The 14,294-nt window shown below is 56.1% G+C and overlaps 1 protein-coding gene across 2 annotated transcripts in view; it reads left to right on the forward strand.

Annotated features, from left to right (window-relative positions):
* Positions 1-396: 396 nt before the first annotated feature.
* SHISAL1 (shisa like 1) overlaps positions 397-14,294 on the forward strand; it is a 53,758-nt gene continuing 39,860 nt past the window's right edge. Inside the window, exon 1 of one of the 2 annotated variants that reach the window (XM_032949428.2) lies at positions 397-993. The gene's annotated coding sequence lies outside the window, so the exon portion shown is untranslated. The remainder of the gene's footprint in view (positions 994-14,294) is intronic. The other variant, XM_076065440.1, reaches the window with a different exon arrangement.

Raw genomic sequence — 14,294 nt, forward strand, 5'->3', positions numbered from 1 at the left:
ACCCCGTGGCGTCATCCGCAAAAGTAAGCCATTAGTGGGCAAACATTGCATCGCAAATGACTCAATTGGAATCCACTGAGGGATCATCGCCCACTCCCCTCTCCCCCCTGATTGCTAAAACTTGGGACAGGATCCTCCTGGAAAAAGTGGCACGAGGCTCACGATTTCCTCGCTGAGCGAGCGGAATCTTCGTCATCTGCATCGTCCGCGAAACGAGCGGCATCGAACGCACGCCAGCAACAGGTGCTGGGCTCGCAGCTCCGAGCCGAGGGCATATACTGCTCGGGCGCTCTGAGCCTCGCTCTCCTTGCCCAAGGGAGAGTCCGGGGAGACGAAGGCGGGTGGGGTTGGGGGTGGCGCTGAGGGGGAGGGACTGGTGGAGGGAGGAGGAGGAGGGGGAGTCGCGGAGAGACAGAGACAAGCAGGGGCAGGCAGGGAGGCAGGCGCCTGAGAGGCGCGGATGCGTCTCACGCTGCGCTCCCTGAACACAGCGACGGGAAGAGCAGCGGCGGGGTGGCGGGGGGGGAGTCGAGGATAAGGGGGAGAGTCCGAGAAACGTGAGCGCGAGAGACGAGAGTGGAAGACGTCGGGAGGAGAGAGCGAGAGGCGCGGAGTAGGAGGGGGAGTCGGGGAGTCGACAGATAGACACGAGAGAGGGGGGGGGGGGGTCGGGGAGACGAAGTGAGAGACAGGGAGAGGAGGTGACGAGAGTCGGAGAGAAGGGAGAGTCGAGGAGGTGAGAGTGGAAGAGACAGCGAGAGAGAGAGAGAGACGCGCCATGGGCTACACCCAGCAGATGAGGAGGGTTCCACTCCAAGCCCGGAAGAGGTAGCGGTGGGGCTGTGGACTCTTCGTGATCCCCCCCCACCCCGCTAGCGTCAATCGCCTCCTCGTCACCAACCTCGTCAATTGCCCTCCTCGCACTCCTCGCCCCCATGAGGATTGATTACGGAGCTGACCCCGGCAGAGCGAGGAGGAACGCGGCTACAGCTGGTGAGTGATGTTCGTGTGTGTGTGTTAGTGCGAGTGGTGATGTAAGCGAGCGTGTCTGTCCGTGTGTGGTCTTCGTGCGCTCCATGCAGTGTGGCTATATGTGTGTGAGCGTGTCTTTTTGCACCTGGGCACCTGGGTCTGTTCCGTGACCTCCTGTCAGCGAGCCCTCGACACTTCACGTGGCCTCGAAGTGCACCTAGTATGGCACAAACACCGTGGTGACGTCGCCGCCACTTGGTGGTGGATGGTGGTGGTTGTTGTTGTTGATGAACGTGTCTCCGTGTGATGTATTTGTGTGTGCCCTGTGCGTGTGTGCTGTGTGAGTGTGTCTGTGTGCATTTTGTATACAGTATGTGTGTTTACGTGAGCATGTTTAGCTAACAGCACTTGCCCCTGTTGGAGGCTACACGGGGGATATTTGTCTTTGTAAATCTGTGTGTGGTTGTGTATGTGCGCACAACGTGTGTTGGATAGAGCGGTAGTGCAGCGGTTAGCGCGCTGCGCTACGAACCCGGCGACACGAGTTCGATTACCGCGAACGGCCAACACCGGTGATGATTATCTGAACCAGTCCTGGGCCTCCTCTAGGTCGACTCAGCCTCAAATAATGAGAGATAAAGGCGGCCGTACCGACCTCCATAGCTACAGTACTCGCTAACAGCACTTGCCCCAACTGTCTATTGAAGGTTATTCGGGGGATCTCTGTCTTGTGTGCAGTATGTGCAGTATATGCGTGTGTGCTGTGTGTCTGTGTGTGTGCAGTTTGTGCAGTATATGCGTGCGTGCTTACGTTTCACAGCTGCTCGATAACAACAGCCCGGGATCTCTGTCTCGGTATGTTTACACGATATGTGTGCAATGTGTATTTATGGACTGTGCGTTCTGTCTGTGGGAGCTGTGCGGTATGTGTGTGCTGTCTGGGAGCTGTGCGGTGTGTGTGTGCTGTCTGGGAGCTGTGCGGTGTGTGTGTGTGCTGTCTGGGAGCTGTGCGGTATGTGTGTGTGCTGTCTGGGAGCTGTGCGGTGTGTGTGTGTGCTGTCTGGGAGCTGTGCGGTGTGTGTGTGTGCTGTCTGGGAGCTGTGCGGTATGTGTGTGTGTGCTATCTGGGAGCTGTGCGGTATGTGTGTGTGCTCTTTCTGGGAGCTGTGCGGTGTGTGTGTGCTATCTGGGAGCTGTGCGGTATGTGTGTGTGCTATCTGGGAGCTGTGCGGTATGTGTTTGTGCTGTCTGGGAGCTGTGCGGTATGTGTTTGTGCTATCTGGGAGCTGTGCGGTGTGTGTGTGTGCTCTAACTGGGAGCTGTGCGGTGTGTGTGTGTGCTGCCTGGGAGCTGTGCGGTATGTGTGTGTGTGCTGTCTGGGAGTTGTGTGGTGTGTGTGTGTGTGCTGTCTGGGAGCTGTGCGGTGTGTGTGTGTGTGCTCTATCTGGGAGCTGTGCGGTGTGTGTGTGTGCTCTATCTGGGAGCTGTGCGGTGTGTGTGTGTGTGCTGTCTGGGAGCTGTGCGGTGTGTGTGTGTGTGCTCTATCTGGGAGCTGTGCGGTGTGTGTGTGTGCTCTATGTGGGAGCTGTGCGGTATGTGTGTGTGTGCTGTCTGGGAGCTGTGTGGTGTGTGTGTGTGTGCTGTCTGGGAGCTGTGCGGTGTGTGTGCTGTCTGGGAGCTGTGTGGTGTGTGTCTGTGTGCTGTCTGTGGGAGCTGTGCGGTGTGTGTGTGCTCTATCTTGGAGCTGTGTGGTGTGTGTGTGCTGTCTGGGAGCTGTGTGGTGTGTGTGTGCTGTCTGGGAGCTGTGTGGTGTGTGTGTGTGTGTGCTGTCTGGGAGCTGTGTGGTGTGTGTGTGTGTGCTGTCTGGGAGCTGTGTGGTGTGTGTGTGTGTGCTGTCTGGGAGCTGTGTGGTGTGTGTGTGCTGTCTGGGAGCTGTGCGGTGTTTGTGTGTGTGCTGTCTGGGAGCTGTGCGGTGTGTGTGTGTGTGCTGTCTGGGAACTGTGCGGTGTGTGTGTGTGTGCTGTCTGGGAGCTGTGCGGTGTGTGTGCTGTCTGTGGGAGCTGTGCGGTGTGTGTGTGCTGTCTGGGAGCTGTGCAGTGTGTGTGTGTGTGCTGTCTGGGAGCTGTGCGGTGTGTGTGTGTGTGCTGTCTGGGAGCTGTGCAGTGTGTGTGTGTGTGCTGTCTGGGAGCTGTGTGGTGTGTGTGTGTGTGCTGTCTGGGAGCTGTGCGGTATGTGTGTGCTGTCTGGGAGCTGTGCAGTGTGTGTGTGTGTGCTGTCTGTGGGAGCTGTGCGGTGTGTGTGTGCTGTCTGGGAGCTGTGCAGTGTGTGTGTGTGTGCTGTCTGGGAGCTGTGCGGTGTGTGTGCTGTCTGTGGGAGCTGTGTGGTGTGTGTGTGTGCTGTCTGGGAGCTGTGTGGTGTGTGTGTGCTGTCTGGGAGCTGTGCGGTGTGTGTGTGTGCTGTCTGTGGGAGCTGTGCGGTGTGTGTGTGTGCTGTCTGGGAGCTGTGCGGTGTGTGTGTGTGCTGTCTGGGAGCTGTGCGGTGTGTGTGTGTGCTGTCTGTGGGAGCTGTGCAGTGTGTGTGTGTGCTGTCTGTGGGAGCTGTGCGGTGTGTGTGTGCTCTATGTGGGAGCTGTGTGGTGTGTGTGTGTGTGCTGTCTGGGGGAGCTGTGCGGTGTGTGTGTGTGCTGTCTGGGAGCTGTGCGGTGTGTGTGTGTGCTGTCTGGGGGAGCTGTGCGGTGTGTGTGTGTGCTGTCTGGGAGCTGTGCGGTGTGTGTGTGTGCTGTCTGGGAGCTGTGCGGTGTGTGTGTGTGCTGTCTGTGGGAGCTGTGCAGTGTGTGTGTGTGCTGTCTGTGGGAGCTGTGCGGTGTGTGTGTGTGCTGTCTGGGGGAGCTGTGCGGTGTGTGTGTGTGCTGTCTGGGAGCTGTGCGGTGTGTGTGTGTGCTGTCTGGGGGAGCTGTGCGGTGTGTGTGTGTGCTGTCTGGGAGCTGTGCGGTGTGTGTGTGTGCTGTCTGTGGGAGCTGTGCGGTGTGTGTGTGTGCTGTCTGGGAGCTGTGCGGTGTGTGTGTGTGCTGTCTGGGAGCTGTGCGGTGTGTGTGCTGTCTGGGAGCTGTGTGGTGTGTGTGTGTGTGCTGTCTGTGGGAGCTGTGCGGTGTGTGTGTGCTGTCTGTGGGAGCTGTGCGGTGTGTGTGCTGTCTGGGAGCTGTGTGGTGTGTGTGTGTGTGCTGTCTGTGGGAGCTGTGCGGTGTGTGTGTGTGCTGTCTGTGGGAGCTGTGCGGTGTGTGTGTGTGTGCTGTCTGGGAGCTCTGCGGTGTGTGCGAGGTCTGCAGTGCACGTGTGTATCGTGTGATTGTGAATTGTGTGGTGTGTGTGGTTCTGTGTGTGGTGTGAATTGTGTGCCTGCAGTGAGGTTATCTGACCGTGTGTGCATTCCCGAGTGCGTGTGTGCATGCGTACATGTGGTTGTCTGTGTATGCACGTATGCAGTTGTGTCTGTATGTACGCGTGTGTGTGCGTGTGTGTGAACGCTTATTTCTCACGTGTGCATGCACATGTCTGTATGCATTTGTGCTTGTGTATGTATGCATGCTTGTACATATTTGTGCCTATATGTATAGTATCTGCTGTTGTATGTCTACATATGTATGTGTGCACGAGTCCGTACGTATCTGTGCTTGTATTCCAATGTATTAATGTCTGAATCTGTATGTGTGCTTGTGTATGTACGTACGTATGTTAGAATGAATGAATGTATATTGTGGCGAGCGGTATTTTAGCGGTGAGCTCAACTGCGCTACGAACCCGGCGAACCGACTTCGATTCCAGCTCACGGCCAACACCAGTGATGATTATGTGAACCAGTCCTGGGTCTCCCCAAGGTCGACTCAACCTCAAATGAGTACCTGGAGCGGTGTGTAAACATCGCCACTGGGGAGACAAAGGCGGTCGGGCGTGGTGCTGGCCACCCACCCCCTCGGGTGCCGTGCCAGGCGTTCATAGGTGCTCGCTAACAGCACTTGCCCCAACAGTCTCTTGAGGCTGTTCGGGGGATCTTTGTCTTTGTATGCACGTGTGTGTGTCTCCGGGTGCATCGCGTTACCAGGCTGCTGCTGTTGTTTCAAAAACGATTAAAGTCGGAGGCTTTCGCGGGACAATGGACATAACCACCTGTTCACGTGACCCCCTCGAACGCACTGACGCTGCTTACAATCATCACTCTCCATTCACAACCCCCAACCACAAACAACAACATCGTCATCAACAACAAAGAATGTGCAACAGCAAGCTTAACCAACGCATCCGTGATTGTATACACAATGAAACATGTATTATGTGCTTTAAAGAAGGGGCATTTCCCGAAACGTCACCTATTAGATTTTTTGGTTCCCTTATAGGGCAGTATTATAGACGAATATGGTGAGTGTTTGTCATTGTTAAAAATCGTCTTCCACTGATCCGTTCTACACGGAAATGTGCACATTGCGAATGTTGATCTCATTGGCCTATCATCATCATCATCACGGTGTCGCGAGACAATAGCAGAACGAGACAATGGTCGTGGGCTAGACCCCTCCCCCGCAGCGACAATGTTTGCAAATGTCCGTATTGTCCCACGTGTGTGTGTGTCGTTGCAAGATGCACCTAGTCTGGCACAAACGCCGTGGTTGCGTCACCGCCACTTATAGTGCCAAAAGCCGGTTGTTGTAGTTGTTGTAGTTGTGTATGTGTGTCTGCGTGTCTCTGTGTGTTAGTTTGTCTGTCAGTCTTTGTCTTGTGTCTATGCAATTAAGCCTTAACTGAAAACCTGTTGCGGTGTGTAAAACATCAGCACTGGGGAGACAAAGGCGGCCGGGCGTGGCGCTGTCTTCACCATCCCTTTGAGCGCCGTGCCGATTTTCATAGGTGCTCGCTAACAGCACTTGCCCCAACAGTTTGTTGAAGGCTATACGGAGGGGGTCTTTGTCTGTGTGTCTGCGTGTGCACCTGTGGACCTGTGGTCCGCTCGTGTCCGTGACACATGTATGTGCACGTGGCACGCGGGATCCGGACTCCGGCTGCCCCTGGGGTCAGACAAACTCCCCTCCAAGCCCCCCCCCCCCCCCACTCTCTGCTCTTCACAGTGACCACCACCACCGCCACCACCACCACTTGTTAGCATCCGCGTCGCAATTCGCCCCCACTGCGCGCGTCAAGCCCTAGCGGAGCATTTCCTGCTCCATCCCCCTCCCCGTTCCCCTCCTTGTCTCTCTCCATCTCTGTCTCGTCTCCCTCCCTCCCCGTCTGCCTCCCCCCGCCGTGTTCACCCCCCTGTCTCCCTGTGCTCACACTCCCCATTTCGCTCTCTCCCTCGTTCCATACATCCCAGCTTCCCCCTTCCCGCCTCCGTCTACCCCACCCAGCTCCCTACCCCCCTCGTCCTCCCTCTTTCTCTCTCTCTCGTGCTCTTTTCGCAGAGCAATTACTCGGCTCGATTGACTCGGTGCACTCCACCTCATTTATCTGTTCACTCACTCGCACCTCGTTACTCACTCGCACAGACAGCCGCTCGCTTACCGCGTCAACGTTCACTCACCTACCGACTCACTCACTCGCACCTCTGATTCTGCTCGTGTGCTGCTGTCACCACGGCCATGTGTTTATCTCGTATTTGGGCACGTGGCCACATAGCCAGCGGTGGGTAGAACAATGGCTCGCGAATGTATGTCGCACCAAGGGATGCTCCAGGGTCCGTGTCTCGCCGCAGTCACGAGTGCGTCATTGTCGCGAGAGTCATACGCGCTCACTCACTCACCCACCCGCTCACCCATTCACTCACCCACCAATTCACCCATTCACCCACAAATTGACCAACCCAATAATTCACCCACCCACCAATTCACTCGCACACCAACTAATTCACCCACCCACGAACAAACCCACCCTCCCACCCACACCTCACCCTCCCAATGGCTCACACAGCTCGCCTACCTCACCCTCGCACCACTGTTCTGTGCGCGCGGGATTAATTGGAGCCACGTGACGAGCTCTGCCCGTCACCGTTTCAAGACGGCGACAGCGCTCGTGAGGCAAGGCCACGGGGCTCCTTGAGACCGCAGTTCCTCGGCTCCTCGTGTCGACCTGGGCTCATCCATCGTCCCAAGTATTCAGTCACTTTTTTGCCGACGGTTGGGTTTTATTATTCGACCAATGGGATAACGCGAATATCGTTGGTTGGGGTAGGCGGGGGAGAGGGGCAGCCTCGTTCGTCGTGGAGCTTTGTGACGTCATCACCAGCCGCGTTACGCTGGGCGTGGCTTGTCGGGGGTTTCCTGCCTTCGGGTCAATGACATTTGCCGACCAGATTGAGTTGCGCGTTGTTGAAGGTTGACGGTAGGGCGCATACCGCCGTCGGTAGTGCCAGTACTGCCGGTATATCACGTGGTCTCCGAGGCGAATGTTCTCCCGGTGAGACGAGTAACAGCTGCGCGTCGTTACGAGCCGAAAGTCGCCCGCGGGAGCCCGCGTGTATTTATCTCCCCGTTGCAGGCGGCCATGCATTAATAATGATAATGTTCTCCACGACAATCAGTAGCAGCGTCAGAAGTGACACGGAGGCCCCAAGTTGTTCCTGATCAAGGGCGAGTCGCGTTTGAGTTTCGCGTAACTGCTCCCAGCTAGGCCACGTGGTTGCCCGCTCCGAGTGGCTGTTGAAGATGGAATCTCCGTGGTCGGCACTCAGCGAGAATTAGCGGGGGCTGTTTCGGCTGTAGGGTGGCCACCTGTGCTGGATGTCCCAGCATCGTCCACCCTTTGAGCCCAAACGTCTTCCCGGGACATTAAACGTTGCAACTCATTCCAGGTTTTCGCCAGTTGCGTCAAACGGCGACACTGCGCTCACTCGAGACAATTCATTGACAAGTCATCTGGGATTGTGGAGATATTCCTCTTCTTCCCATGACACGTGCCGGTGTTCTGTCCCTTCAACACGCGACAACCGTACTCGCCAAGGCTTTCCATGATCTCTGCTTTACAACAGCAACTTGTACAACGTGCTGGCATTTTGTGCAATGGCCCAATTCAGAGGAGAGCATCAGGCCAGGGAGGTTAATGTTGGTCTGGCAAGCCAAGATGCCGATAGACTGAACAATTTCACACTTGGGGACACAGGACGGACTTCTGTTTACAGACGCAGATTCAGCATATCTATTCATCCTTGAGAAATCCGATGAGCTATGAAGCTCTTTTTCACACTTTTAAAGGCAGATGGTTGTTGCACGTCGACATCGCAAGGCTCGGGTGATGAACGCCATACCGCACAATACAATTATCTGAATTCACAGAGCATCTAAGGATGCTGTACGATGTCAGGGAGGGCACGAGGCTCTGTGTTTGTTTATCTGCCAGGCCGGATTGAATAGCGGTGTTGATGATTAATAACCAGCGCACCTGCCCCGGTGGCCTTGCGAAAGGGCAGGCACCTTACACCTGCCGGGGGAGCTGTGTGGGCGTGCGTGCCTCAAACGAGTACCTGCTGTAGTGTGTAAACATCACCACTGGGGAGACAAAGGCAGCCGGGCGTGGTGTTGGCCACATAGTCGCTTTTTGCGCCGTGCCGGTGCTCGCTAACATCACTTGACCCAACAGTCTGGTAAAGGCTCTACAGGATAAATTGGTTGGGTGGATGGAGAGATGTCAGTTACGTGTAAGCGAGTTGTGTGATGTAGGTGAGCAGTGTGCGTGTGTGGAGGAGGCTCGTGAAGGACGCTGCTTCTGGGCAGTTGGGAGGCAGCCGCCCGTCAACAACAACGGAGGGCAGAGGAGCGACGCTCACAACAACGGGCAGAGCGCCGGGTGGATAAAATCCAGCAAGTTGGCACAGACGGGGGTTCATTTGCCAGTCATCTCAGTCGGTCAACCCATGGCACCTGGGTGTGTCCCGTGGCCTCCTGCCAGCAGGGAGCCTTCCACACATCACGCGGCCTCAAAAGTGCACCTAGCCTGGCACAAGCGCCGTGATGTCTCCGTCACTTAGTGGCAAATGACGGTGGCTGCTGTTGTTGTTGTGGGTATCAGGGGAGAGAGGGAGGGAACTGTACGTAGGTGTTCCTCCAGCTCCTCAGCCTAACGAGATCACGTTCAAACTGGCAAAAGTGCATTGCTTGGTTTACGCGTAAATATCATTGGGCAGTAGGAGCATCGTGCCTGTGAGCTGGATCCTAATGAGGATTCTGCATCACCCCCTCTCCCCACCCTCCTGGTGATTCGATTAATTGTTCCGATTCACGGTGGCAATTCGATTTTTGTTTTCATTGTGACGAACGAGGAGCCCGTTAACTTGCAACGTAATGAGCGCGAATTAAATAGACACACACGATATTTAAAAAATAAAAACTCGAAATTTCGAGTATAAGATGTTATCGGTGAAGTGGTTAATGCACCGCGGTTCAAAAAACCCTTCCGACCTGAGCTCAATTCTCGACCACGGCCAACACCAGCGGCGAGTCATCTCTCAGCCGGTCTTGGTCGAGCTCCTTTGCCAGTGGCACGGGGAGTCCTTCAACCAGTACAGGGAGCTGTGAGTGACTTGTAATACATTCATTAGGAATTGTATATTTATCTCGTATTCACGACGGTCCAGCATTAATTTGTCATGAAATATATCACCACGTGTGAATATTTGCCCTGGTCTCGAGTGGGATCATTTTGAGAGTGATACATCTTTTATTTATTCATCTCATTGCTTCTCCAACGCCTTTATGCTCAAACAAATAGTCGGGTTGTTTTTGGTTGTTATTGGAATTTCAGACTAACACACCAATTAAATTCCTCTTAAACCAAAACCGTCCAATTATCAACGGTCGAACGGTTATAATTCCCCAGGACTTAATGTCTCAACTAATGTTTTCCGGATCGCTGCTGGGGCGAACACGTTGCGGGAGGTGACACGTGACGAGCATCCACAGGCGTTGCAATGAGGTCTACTCGACGTGGTGTGCCGAGAAGAATCGCCGCACGACCCGACACGAGCGTGGCCAAAGGTGCGCACGAGCGGTTTTGTTTAATGTACAGCAATGTTTGAGCTTTGCAACTCAATGGGGTGGGGTGGACCGGTCGTTAGCATACTGCGCCACGAACCCGGCTACCCGAGTTCGATTCCACGGCCACGGGCAACAAAGCGGTAAGTGATACCCATGCCCGAACTCCCCTTCACCAACCCGCGGTGACCATCGTAGTCAAGTTCTCCCCCCAAACCCCCCCCCCAACTTCCCCCCTAAACCCGACACCCAATATCCGACATGGTGGTGAGAGGATTTCATCCGTTGACGGATTGCGAGACGGCTGGAATTTTGTATTTTTCTTCAACTCGAGAAACTTTGGCGCTCTCTCTTTCAGCGAATAGACGAGAGGCGCGGCGTGTCCGTCGCGCGCCGTCACCCCCGCGCAACCGTCCCACCGCCGCGCAAATGTGGGCCACGTCCCTCGATGTCGAGCGAGGGAATCGCGTGGCGGTGGCGGCGGTGACGGCGGTGGCGGCGGCGGCGGTGTAGAGGGAGTATTTGCATGTGAAGTGAACACAGCGTTGCGTAACAGGCATTAAATAATTATTCGAGCTCGGCCTCAATACCGTCCTGGTAAATGGGTGGCGCGCGTACGGAGGAGGCTTCTTTGCCAGCGCACTGTGGTGTCGTGCCGGTTGCTTGACCATACTTCACCACGCTGTGCGGGTTGGTGAGCATAGATGTGGGAGCGTAGGAGAACAGTACAATAATGGAATTTGCTGTCCTGTGCTACCCAAACACATGATCGTGACTGGATATGAAAATATAATCGTTACTGATTTTAAGTGACTGATAATGGCTTTTGTTGTTGTTAACGAAACGGGAAGGGAGTAGCGACCCGTGTTGGACTCCCGGCCATGGTTGACATGAGCGGCGGGCGACGTCCAAACTGCTCCGGCCACCCGCCCATCCACTTCGACGAACATCGCCAATCTACATTGACCAAAGTGGTGAAGTATGGTCGAGCAAAGCAATCCCCCGTGACCAACATCCAGCAGTGGATTGATCACTCGCCTATGATGTCGATAATGATGATACAAATGCTCTGTAGAGACGCTTTAAATTTAGCCATCATCCCTGGACGAGATGCGGCGAGAGAGGGGGGGGGGGCTATTTGGATCCGCGACGTCAACTCTAAGGCCATGCGGGTGGGGGGGGGCAGTGAAGGGTTGGAGGGGGGCACCGTGGGGGGGGGCTATAGAGGCCGAGGGGCTGACACTCTTTCGTGGGACCTCTCTCTGCCGCGGCTTCATTGTCTGGCACTCGCAGTCTGCAATTAAAACGCAATCATCGATTTAACCCGTGACCCGCACGTGCTCGGTGAATTGAGCTTGGTGAACTGTCTGAATAATTTAAAAAAAATAAGTAAAGGCGCAGCCCCACGCCGTATCTGGTTCACAGCCCTGCTGGTGGACGGGTCCCCACTGGAATGAGACGGAGAGCACCTCGGCATTACATGGACTACTCCTCCACCTGGGAACAGGTGCGAGGAGGACTCACACTTCACCCCGCCACGCGTGGCCAGGCCGATCAGCTCAGCGCTGAACCCATTTACACTGCTGGGTGGGCGGAAGCGATGGTGGTGGGGCAGGGGGGGGGGGGGTTTAGGAAACTTGCAGCAATACAGCTGCCGCGCCGGGAAGTCGAAGCGAACCGGTGACCTGGCCATCGACGCGCGACGGCGGGGCCCTGAATAATTGAACGCCGCGTGTGCTCGAGCAACGCACCCACGCGCGGCGACTGCTTTTTATTCACCTAAGTGGCAGTTAATTGAGATTCATTCTCCCTTTTATTAGAGGTGGGACTGTGTTACGCCTGGGTGTGATTTATTGTTGTTGTTGCTATCATTATTATTCTTTTTTTTCACGCGGTTCAGGCGCAAGCCTCGGCTTGCGCTCTCGCTGCTGTCGCCGTCCGTCTCGGGAGCGGGCGGCCGCCGTTCCGAGCCTCTTGGCCAGGCACTGCCGTTGATGGCCGAGCAGCAGCTGCAGCAGCAGCCACTTCTCCCTCCTCCTCTTCTTCCTGTTGGGAGCATGGGAGTGGCGATGTTCACGAGGGCAGGTCGAGTTGAACGTCGTCGCACGCCCAGTGAACTTTGGTCGTCGTCCCGCCGGAGAGAAGCGAACCCGCGGGGCGACCGCTTCGATGCGACGCGTTCCGTGGTGCCCAGGTCGCCCTGCGTCGTCACCGTGGCCACTCGCGCATCACATTCGATGAACGTCGCCAATACGTCGGGAGTCCACGTGCAGGTTCAGGCTTGCGATCGCTTACTGCAAAGCGGTGGAAAGCCGGGAGGTTCGGCGGTGGTATTGGATCTTCGATCGCACTCCCGTTTGTTGACGTCTGCGCGACTCCCGTGACGGTGCCGTCACTTTGCCTCGGGAGCGATGACCGATTCCAGAGTGTCCAGGACACGCGTGCTGCTCCAGAGGGGGCTTCTCAGATGATGCCCGGCTGCTGTCGCCCGAGGCGCCTATCTTGTTGTTGGCTGGCACAGACGCCGCTCCTCCTCCGCCTCCACGATCAGTGCGTGCGATTTACATTCAAATAGCAAGCCAGCCGATGGTGGCGGCGGTGGTGGCTGTCACGCCGTAAGAGCGGTCCATGAAGGACGTGTCAAGCTGTGCAACACAGGGGAGGCCTGAAGCCAGATGGTGGCCCGTGATGAGATGGTGAGAAACGATCTTGGAGTTTGAGCGTCGACATTGCGACCACTGGGAGAGCTGGCAGAATGAAGCGATAGCGAGGTGGCGGCGGTGGTGATGGTGGCATCACGGGAATCGGCCGTGATGACCTCTTGACCTTGGGTTAGCTCGAGACACGATGAGGGTTTACGACGCTGTCCTGACCCACCCACCAAAAGGCAGCCGTCCCCGCGTGTTTACCAATCGTTTCCACTCGATTACAGACCGTTTAGTGACACCCTGCACACACCTGATGATTGCTAAACATTACAAAGATCCCCCGTATATCCTTGAACAGATTGTTGGTGAAAGTGTTGTTAGCGAGCACCTATGAAGGCCGGCACCAACACACGAACGGGGTTTGGTGGGTGGCCAACACATCGCCCGGCCGCCTTTGCATCCCCGGTGCTGATGTTAGAATGACCGCAATAGGTACTCATTTGACCTAGGGCAGCCCTAGAACCGGTTAAATTATTCGTCCTCATTTATTCTTCGTGAGCGGGGATCGAACTCGGTTCGGGGTGCGCTAACCACTGCGCCGGGTGTCTCTCAATTCAGAGCCACCGCGCGTCCCTCTGCGTTCCTCCGCGGCCCCTTGGGATGTGTCCGCTAATCATCCGTCGCGTGTGATGCGTGGCAACCTGAACAGCATCAGCGACAGGGCTCGCGATGCCCCCGCGCGGTGCCGAGGCGGCGGCTGCGGCGTGATCTGTGCCCACGCTCACGGCCGTGCCATGCACGCGGCGCCGGTGGGCATGGGAGAGGGAAGGGAGACGGGAGGGGAGGAGAGGGAAGAGATGGAACGAGAGGGCGGGGGGGGGGGCAAAGTTACGAAAGAAGGGGAGAGGAGATAAGAGGAAGGAGAGTGGAGGCGTGGGAGAGGAGGGGAGGGGATAAGCGGGTTTAAGTTATAGGAGTAGGGGGAGAGGGAATGAGTGGGGATAGTGGGTAATAGAGGAGAAGTTAGGGGAGAGAGGGGGTGGCGGAGTAGAATGAGATTACGGTGAAGAAATGAAAAGAAAACGCAATCGATCGGCCTTTAATAACAAAAAGGGGCATAGCGGTGGACAGCGCGAGCTGCCGACCGTCGTTCCGTTACGCGATCCCGACTCAAATCTCTCGTTACGACGCCTCTCTCGTTATCCGCCGGGGCGTATCGGGGCGACTAATTATCATCGCGCGTCGCTCTCCGGCACGAGATACAATCCCACCGCCCTACGACTCCCTCCGTGCCTCGCGCCACGAGGAGGAGGAGGAGGACGAGGAGGAGGAGGAGGAGGAAGAGGGCGACGAGGCCGTAGGGGACGACCTGTGCCATCGACAGGTCCCGCAATGCTAAGCTAGGATGGGACAAGCGAGCGACCGACAAATGACCCCTCGCTTGCCAGGTGTTGTGGGCGTGGGGAGACGCGTGTGAGCAGAGAACATTGCACAGCTGGCGAATTAATGAGCGTTTTCATTGTGTGTCGTTCAAAGCCCGAAGAACGGAGCAAATCACAAATGCAGCAGCAGCAGACGTAGCATCAGCAGCGATCCATTACCGAGCGTTCTGACAGCGTTGGTGTACGGTGCTTTTTCTATTAGATTTTGCTGTTTTTTCCTGG

This window comes from Petromyzon marinus, chromosome 7, assembly GCF_048934315.1.
Source record: "Petromyzon marinus isolate PM22_M1 ecotype Great Lakes invasive population chromosome 7, UKy_Petmar_22M1.pri1.0, whole genome shotgun sequence".
Classification (NCBI taxonomy): domain Eukaryota; kingdom Metazoa; phylum Chordata; class Hyperoartia; order Petromyzontiformes; family Petromyzontidae; genus Petromyzon; species Petromyzon marinus.